This window comes from Ovis canadensis, chromosome 13 (assembly GCF_042477335.2).
Source record: "Ovis canadensis isolate MfBH-ARS-UI-01 breed Bighorn chromosome 13, ARS-UI_OviCan_v2, whole genome shotgun sequence".
NCBI classification, from domain to species: domain Eukaryota; kingdom Metazoa; phylum Chordata; class Mammalia; order Artiodactyla; family Bovidae; genus Ovis; species Ovis canadensis.
In genome coordinates, this window is record NC_091257.1 from 85662493 (window position 1) to 85670567 (window position 8075).

General features: G+C 49.0%; 1 long non-coding RNA gene across 1 annotated transcript; it reads left to right on the top strand.

Moving 5' to 3' along the window:
• Positions 1–278: 278 nt before the first annotated feature.
• Positions 279–7723, top strand: LOC138417922 (uncharacterized). Its single transcript, XR_011248340.1, has 2 exons — positions 279–470; positions 6753–7723. It is a non-coding gene; the product is annotated as an uncharacterized lncRNA (long non-coding RNA).
• The last annotated feature ends 352 nt before the right edge of the window (positions 7724–8075 follow it).

The following is an 8075-nucleotide window of genomic DNA, read 5'->3' on the forward strand; positions in this document are numbered from 1 at the left end:
TTTCAGCGGCAAATTATCGGCCTGTTTTTTCTGGCCTCCCAGCGCGGTCCCAATGCACTAGGTGTAGGCCTTAGATGACGTCTGAGATCTTGATTCCAGTGGCATCAACCTGTGAAGTTAGTGATGTATCTTTTCCCCACTCCAGGAGCACCTAGCAAACCCAAAGCGGGCGATTGTATTAACTGACGGTCTGATATCACAGAAGCACGCAACAGCGGGGCAGGATCTAGGCTGGGTAGGGAAAAAAATGAAATGGGAGGGGCCCGATAATGAGAAACAGGCGGGTCCTGGGACTTAAGTTTCCGAGGAGACAAGGTCATCGGTGAAGACAAAAGTGGCCGAATGAGAACAGCGCATAGAAAAGATGCGGCGAAAACTGATTCATCATCCAATCACTGATGAATGATTTATTCAGGAAAGCTTTGAAGCAGCAACTCCAGTGTCTCAGTTTGGCAGCTGCAGAGGCCAAGGTAGGAGATGAACACTGCAGAGTCCCCTAGAGCCAAGTTCAAATACATGCAAATGAAGTCAGCGCTGTCATTGGCCAGCCGGGACGGCTCGGGGAGTGCTGAGGACGCCAGTCCCGAAGTCCAGACGGCCGCAGCAGCTCTGCCCACAGCTCGAGACGCCCCCTCCTGCAGCCTAGCCCAGCCCCCAGAGCAGCTGACCACGCGGGCCACGTGACAAGCCCCAAGCCCGGCGCTAACTGGCTGCCAAAGCCTCGCGGCCTCCCTCCGACTGTTGCCCAGAGATATTTCGGAAACTACGTTTCCCAGAGGGTCTTGCGACGCTGATTTCTTTCTGCTTTATTCCTACGGGGGGTGGAGTGGGGGTATCGAGCTCCCTCTCTGTCTTTGGGGGGCCTCGGCAGGCGCGGCCCCAGGAGGGCGAGACCTCCCGGTATTAAAATATCCCGCGCTGTGGAGGCGGGGGCAGCGAGCTGCCGCCGGGCCGCCCTCTTTGCACAGAGGCCCCTGGGAAGCGCAGTAACTTGAAGTCGAGCCCTTCCACGTTCAAGAGGGAGCTCGAGCCTCCCCGGCCCTTGGGGGTCGCGGGTGCGGTGGAAACTCCGGAGGGAAGCGGAGGGACCGGGTGGGCTTTCCACACCGGCCCCGCCCCACCTCCAGGCGGCGCCGCGCCCGAGCGTCAATGCTTCTACCTCCGGGTTATCACCAGCGGGAATGTCCCTTCTACAGTGTAGTCCTGAGAGTTTTCCAAGCTTAGGTTTCGATCAAGCAAATCTGAGAAGTTGGGGGCGCTGTTTCAAAAGAAACATGATGACGGCCCTACATTATTTCCCCGCTCTTGCTTCTCATCGGACACTTTTAAGTGGTGCAAAGAGTCATGGCGTCCGGCGTGTGGGGGACCTATTTTATCTTGGGACTTGCCGCGAGCACCGACTTGTCGCCCTCAGGGGGCGCCCGCGGGGCTTCCCACTTTCCTCAGCGGATAGCTACCCCTGTTCTGGACGACCACGACCCTCCCCTAGCCTTCCTGTTTCTGCCTTGCAGGATGTTCCTGCTGCCCAGCTTGCTGGGATACTGTGCTCATCTTATTGGAAGGGAAAACTGAGGGTGTGGTGGATAAAGGTTGTTAACTTGACCAGACTACTCAGCTGAGTTCTGTAGTGTAGTAAGAACTCAGTACGGTTGGAACTAATTCTGATTCTTGTCTCAAACCTGAGAGGACTGGAACCTACATGTTTCTGACCTTAATGGTTGAGGCCAGGGGCTTCCCTGGTGGTCCAGTGGTTAAGATGTCACCTTCTAATGTAGGGGATGTGGGTTCAACCCCCAGTCTGGGGAGCTGAGATGCCTCACGGCCAAAACAAAACAAACAATTCCCCACCCCGACCCCCCCCCCGCCCCCCCAAAAGAAAAAAACCCAAACAAAAAAACACCCAAAATATAAAGCAGAAGCACTATTGTAAAAAAATTCAATAAAGACTTAAAAAGTGCTTCACATTAAAAAAAAAAGTCGAGGGCCCCTAATACTCCCTTCATGCCCCCATTCTGGCATCTTTTACTAAGTATAGTGAAAAGTGAAGTCGATCAGTCGTGTCCGACTCTTTGTGACCCCGTGGACTGTAGCCCTCCAGGCTCCTCCATCCATGGGATTCTCCAGGCAAGAATACTGGAGTGGGTTGCCATTATAGACTTCTGAAAAGCTTAAGGAGCTGACCTCTTAAGTGCCGTCTATCTCAGGTGGGTCATTTGTACCTCTACAATATCAGGTATGGCACAGCCAGTGGGGTTCTGCCCCTTCCAGATACCAGTGACTCATATCACTCTCTGCTTATCTCAGTATCTGAAGGGTGGGGAAGAACTGGCAAGATGCAGAAAATCCAGGAAAGGGCTGGTACTGTCTAGTAGAACTCTGTGATGATTAAATTCTTCTATATAGGCCCTGTCTGATAAAATAATGTCTCAAATTCTGCTCAGACAGTAGTTCCAGTTTTCCCCGGTGGGCCTTGACTCTAGACTATTTGAAAAACAGTTCAGCCTCAGACTACAGACCCTTGGGCTAAGTCTTCACGGGGCTCTCCAGATCCTTAGCGGTAACTATGCTATTCCTTAGCCGGCAGCTCGAGCCATGTGCAAGAACACACATAGGGTACAGACAGATGGAATATATATGGCGTCCAGATACGGCCAGTGCCTTGCGACCTTGCCACTTCAGCATCCTGCCCAGAGCAGATGCTGGTCAACACTATGGATGGATGAACTTACCTTCTAGGATAGGATCCCTCCCTATCGTCGTGGACTAGTGGCCTTTGCCATCCAGTGGAGGTTAGTGACACCAGTGTTTCATAAACCACCTCTTCCATCCTGACCCTTTGTGGGCGTGTCAAGGGGCAACTGAAAAACCAGTGAGTAATAATTCCTTGGAAACATGCTGGATCCAGGCATTTGGGGTGAGAATCTGATTTTCTATTTTGAGACCCTGTGTGCAAAATAAAAGCACCTACTACGTATGATTAAGGGCAATGTCATTCTGGAGAAAGAGGACTAGATTCGGAGTCATCCTAGAGCTGCAAGTGAAAAGCTGTATGATTTTAAACAAGGTGTTCAGTGTCTCTGGGCCCCAGTTTTCTCCTGAGTAAAATGAAAACATTGTAGACTCTAAGCTTCTTCCTGTGGTTAATGTGAATGCTTAAAAAATGGCTGGTCGCGTTTGCGGTCAACTCACATTAAGTACCTCCCAAGAGATCTGCCTGAATCAGGTATTTTTTTCATGGTTTAGTTTTTCTAACACCTTTCACTTAACCCTTCCCCTTCCAGTGCATTCCTCATTTGCTAAATCTTCGCACTTTTTTGGCTTCTTCATATTCAAGTAAATCGTATCGATTACCAGCCAATGAGTCACCTGCTCCTTTACCCTGCCTGGAGTCTCTTTAATCCCCAGCAGTTTCACTTCCCTGACAAAGCACAGAGAATCGTTCTAGTCTCCATCTTCTCCCATCCCACCTGCCAGCCCTTCGCACTTCCCTGAAAGAACAGGGAGGTTTCTAGTCTGGCAGTTATCCCTCTCGCCACTAGATGGCACATGTGTGCAAGTAACCAGACTTTAGATGCACAAACTTTTAATTTTATGTATTTATACTCCAATTCACAAAAGCTTTGAGAGGAATTATAAAAGCACAAAATACACAAAAGAATAAAATGAAAATTTGAGGGGATATAGAATAAGTAGAAGCGATAACTTTAGGGTGACATTAACTCAAGGAGGTGGACGCCAGCTGAGGCTTATGTGGTTGACTCTGAGCTTCCCCATAGCCAAAGTAAAGAGGGAAACATGAATGGTCATAAAATCCCAGATTTTACGTGAGAAAAATAAAACAGTTATAGAAGAGAAGACACTGACTGACTAAAGTACTGAGGACACCGACTAACAGCTTCTGTTGTAGGGAAAGGGACCCCCTTCCAGGGGCCAAGAGTGGGCTCTTGTCTAACACTCGGAAATGAATTGTCCAAGGAGATCCACGTAATGACAAAGCAAAAGACTTTATTGGGAAGGGACGCTCGGGTGGAGAGCAGCAGGGTAAGGGAGCCCAGAGCTGCTCTGCCATGCGACTCGAAGTTTCAGGTTTTATGGTGATGGGGTCAGTTTGGGGTTGTCTCTGGCCAATCATCTGACTCATGGTCCTTCCTGATGGTGCTCGCGTTGCTTAGCCAAGATAGATTCCAGTGAGAAGGATTCTGGGAGGTTGGTGGGACATAGGACTGATAGCCCCTCTCTCTTTTTGCCCTTTCCCGAATTCTTCCGGTTGGTGGTAGCTCGCTTTGCATTCCTTACGAGGACCTCCTGTTGCAGCATATTGTAACTCATGCCAGTTACAGTGATGCCTAGCCAGGGCAGGTGGTTTTGGTCAGTGGTCCCCCTCACACTTCTGTGATGTCCTTCTTTGCAGGCCTATGGTGTGATGCTAAAGTAGGATTGAGGACAGGCAGTTAGTTCTCTGGGGTTCAAACACTGGGTTTCCAGGACAGAGTGAATTTATTTCTGTGTGCCTTTGTATTTTCAAACTGTGGAATTTGCACGCACTCCCTCTCCCCCACTGGGATTTGGGTGGAGTTTGGGGAGAGTCAGACCAGCAAGCTAAGTCAGCCCTTAGCTCTGTGAGAAAATGAATATTATTTTAAGCTGCTAATTTGGGAGGTTAACTGGTTACACAGCAGTAGATAACTAATACAGAGTTATTTAATGGACACCCAGGGTGGCATCATGGATCATTTTACATGGGTGGTTCAGCTCGGTTTCAGAGACAAAGAAAATATTTTAGGAGAAATGAATAGGCTTTAAATCTGATAGACATGGGCACCAATTCAGGCTGTGTTTGTGGAAAGACAGAGGTAGAAGGATTCACATAAAATGTCTACAAAGGAGACGTCTCTGCAAGAGGATGGTAAAGACGAGGACCTCAACTGTCCTGTTCACTGTGGCACCCTCAGGGCCTAGCACAGGGCCTGGCACATCGTAGGCTTTCTACACATCTTTCTTCGATGTATGAATGAATGATGAACTATAACCTTGGGAGAGCCATTCAGTTATCTGGGCAACCATCATGAACTGAGGTTCTACCACGTGCCGAGTATACAATGTCTCTGGAACTTTTGTGTCCTATACAGGTTACATCCACCTTTCTCCCTCATTGTGCTTTCCCTGTCTTTTTTTTTTTTTCCCCACCTCTTTTTAATTAATTGATTTTATTTTTGGCTGCGCAGGGTCTTCATTGCTGTCCGAGGGCTTTTCTCAGGTTGTAGCAGGGGCTGCTCTCTCGTTGCGGTGCACGGGCTTCTCACTGTTGCTTCTCCTGTTGCAGCTCCAGGGCTCTAGAACTCAGACTCAGCAGTAGTCGTGCACAGCCATAGTTTGCTCTGCGGCAAGTGGAATCTTGCCGGCCCAGGAATCGAACCTGTGTCCCCTGCATTGGCAGGCAGATTCTTAACCGCTGGACCTCTGGGGAAGTCCTTCCTCACTATCTCATTGCCTTGAAATTCTTTATTATTTTTGTAGAGACTTGCACAGAGAAGGCAATGGCACCCCACTCCAGTACTCTTGCCTGGAAAATCCCGTGGATGGAGGAGTCTGGTGGGCTACGTCCATGGGGTCGCTAAGAGTCAGACACGACTGAGCAACTTCACTTTCACTTTTCACTTTCATGCATTGGGGAAGGAAATGGCAACCCACTCCAGTGTTCTTGCCTTGGGAATCCCAGGGATAGGGGAGCCTGGTGGGCTGCTGTCTCTGGGGTCACACAGAGTCGGACACGACTGAAGCGACTTAGCAGCAGTAGCAGCAGCAGAGACTTGCATGTGCTTTAACTTTTATGCTGAAAACTTTCTCATGGGAATAGTGTTCCTAGGTCCTTGTGCTGTGCTGTGCTAAGTTGCTTCAGTTGTGTCCGACTCTTTGCGACCTTATGGACTGTAGTCCGCCAGGCTCCTCTGTCCATAAGATTCTCCAGGTAAAAATACCGGAGTGGGTTGCCATGCCCCCTTCCAAGGGGTCTCTCCAACCCAGGGACTGAACCCTTGTCTCTTGTCTATTGCATTGGCAAGCGGGTTCTTTACCGCTAGCGCCACCGGGGAAGCCCTCTTAGGTCATTACAAGAAGTAATTTCTGGTCGCAGTTTCTCCATGAGAACCAGAATTGCTCAGGGCATTGGGTTTATTTTGTGCAATTTTGTCTTAGGGCTTGCCCTATTTCTCCCCTCCTTTTTTTTTTTTTTTTTGGTATAAAAATGTCTCGAATTGGCTGATGCTCAGTAAAAACAGTTCAGTCCCCCTAAGATGACCACTATCTAGGGTCTGTTTTGTCCCTTTCATACTGACTTTGGTGCTGATCGTTTTTTGGGCTCTGCTGGGCCTTTGCTGCTGCTCAAGGTCTTTCTCTAGTGTCGGTAAGCCAAGGCTGCTCTCCAGCTGTGGTGCGCAGGCTTCTCATTGTGGTGGCTTCTCTTTTTGTGGAGCATGGGCTCTAGAGCTTGCAGGCTCAGTAGTTGTGATGCACGGGCTTAGTTGCCCCATGGCCTGTGGGATCTTCTCGGACCAGGGATTGAACCTGTCTGCCCGCCCCCCATTGTAAGACGGATCCTTAACCGCTGAGCCACCAGGGAAGTCTGTTTGGTGCTGATTTTAACCAGATTGTACTATAATAGAAATTTTCTGGGGGTGGAGAAGATTGAAACAGAGTGATTGCTTCAGATTCTTGTCCCACCAATTTGTAAACACTCCTTTCTCCGTTGTTAGCTCCGGGCTGCCGTCTACGGGGTCGCACAGAGTCGGACACAGCTGAAGCGACTTGGCAGCAGTAGCAGTTCGCCTCTTCGTCCTCCCCCACTTCGTCGCCCTTCTCCACCTACACCAGCATTATCACCACACAGCCATTATTTATTGAGTGCCTACTACATGCTCATCCCCGAGTTAGGCAGCTGCTACGTGCATTAATTAAATCTGTGCGACAGCCTGAGAATTGCCGTGCTAATTTTGTTAGTCCAGGTCCATCAAGAAGCAGACACCAAGCTGGAGTTAACTGTGCAAGGGTTTTACTGGGGGAAGCACCTGGGCGGGAGTTAGAAAAGGTCAGAAGGGCCATCAGACCCCAAGTGAAGAAGAGAAGGTGGGGCAAGTGTCCCAGACGGCCCTGCAGTTTCAGGAAGATTCAGTCTAATGAAGGTTTGGCAAAGCTGTAGGGCCTCCTTGAACCAAAGTTAGCCAATAAAGGAGCCCCTTGTCTCAGGACTGGGTCTGACTTTGCATGCCACTGAACTCAGCCATGGATTGGGGCAGCCCCTGGGAGGCATGGCCAATGGATTTCAGAGCACAGGGGCTGGTGTCTCCAGCTCCCTGCGACAGAAAGAACATTTTTTGCGGCAGCCAGTTTTTGTTAATCTTCTTTCTTTTCAAGTAGCTGAAGCCTGATTTATTTGGGGGTGACAAAGACCTGATTCTGAATGAAAGGATTTTAGTTCCTAGCCTCCCTTGCAACTAGGTGTGGCTCTGTGACTATATTGCAAGACTCCTGGTCATGCAGTATAAACAGGAATATTATGAAGATCTGCCAGAAATGCTTCTTAAGGGGATCTGACTTGACTAGGAGGTGCATCCCTTTTTCCCTTCCTTCTTGCAGGGACTATAGACAAAATGGCTGTAGCCTTAACACCTATTTTGTGCCAAGAGGCAATATGTTAATAAAGACATGGCGTATCAAAAGACAGACAGCAAGAGTCTGTGTCCCTAATCATTAGAGGCCTCATACCAGTTCTCGGTTTCTTAGCTCCAACTTCAACCTGAGAGGAAAATAAACCCATTTTGTGTAAGCCAGTATTACCTTGTTTGTGTTATAAACAGGTAAATCTAATCTTAATTGGTACAATTTCTCATCATTACCACAACTCTACCAGGGGGGCCTGCCTATTTCACAGTGAAGGAAGAGGAATCGTAGCATGATTAAGTGTCAGAACCTAAAGTAGAGTCCAGGGTGGTGCTTACAATACTTTCAGCTGCAAATAACAGAACAAACGAATTTCCTGGGAAACTTGCTAAATACACAGATGGCCACAGTCCTCTCCT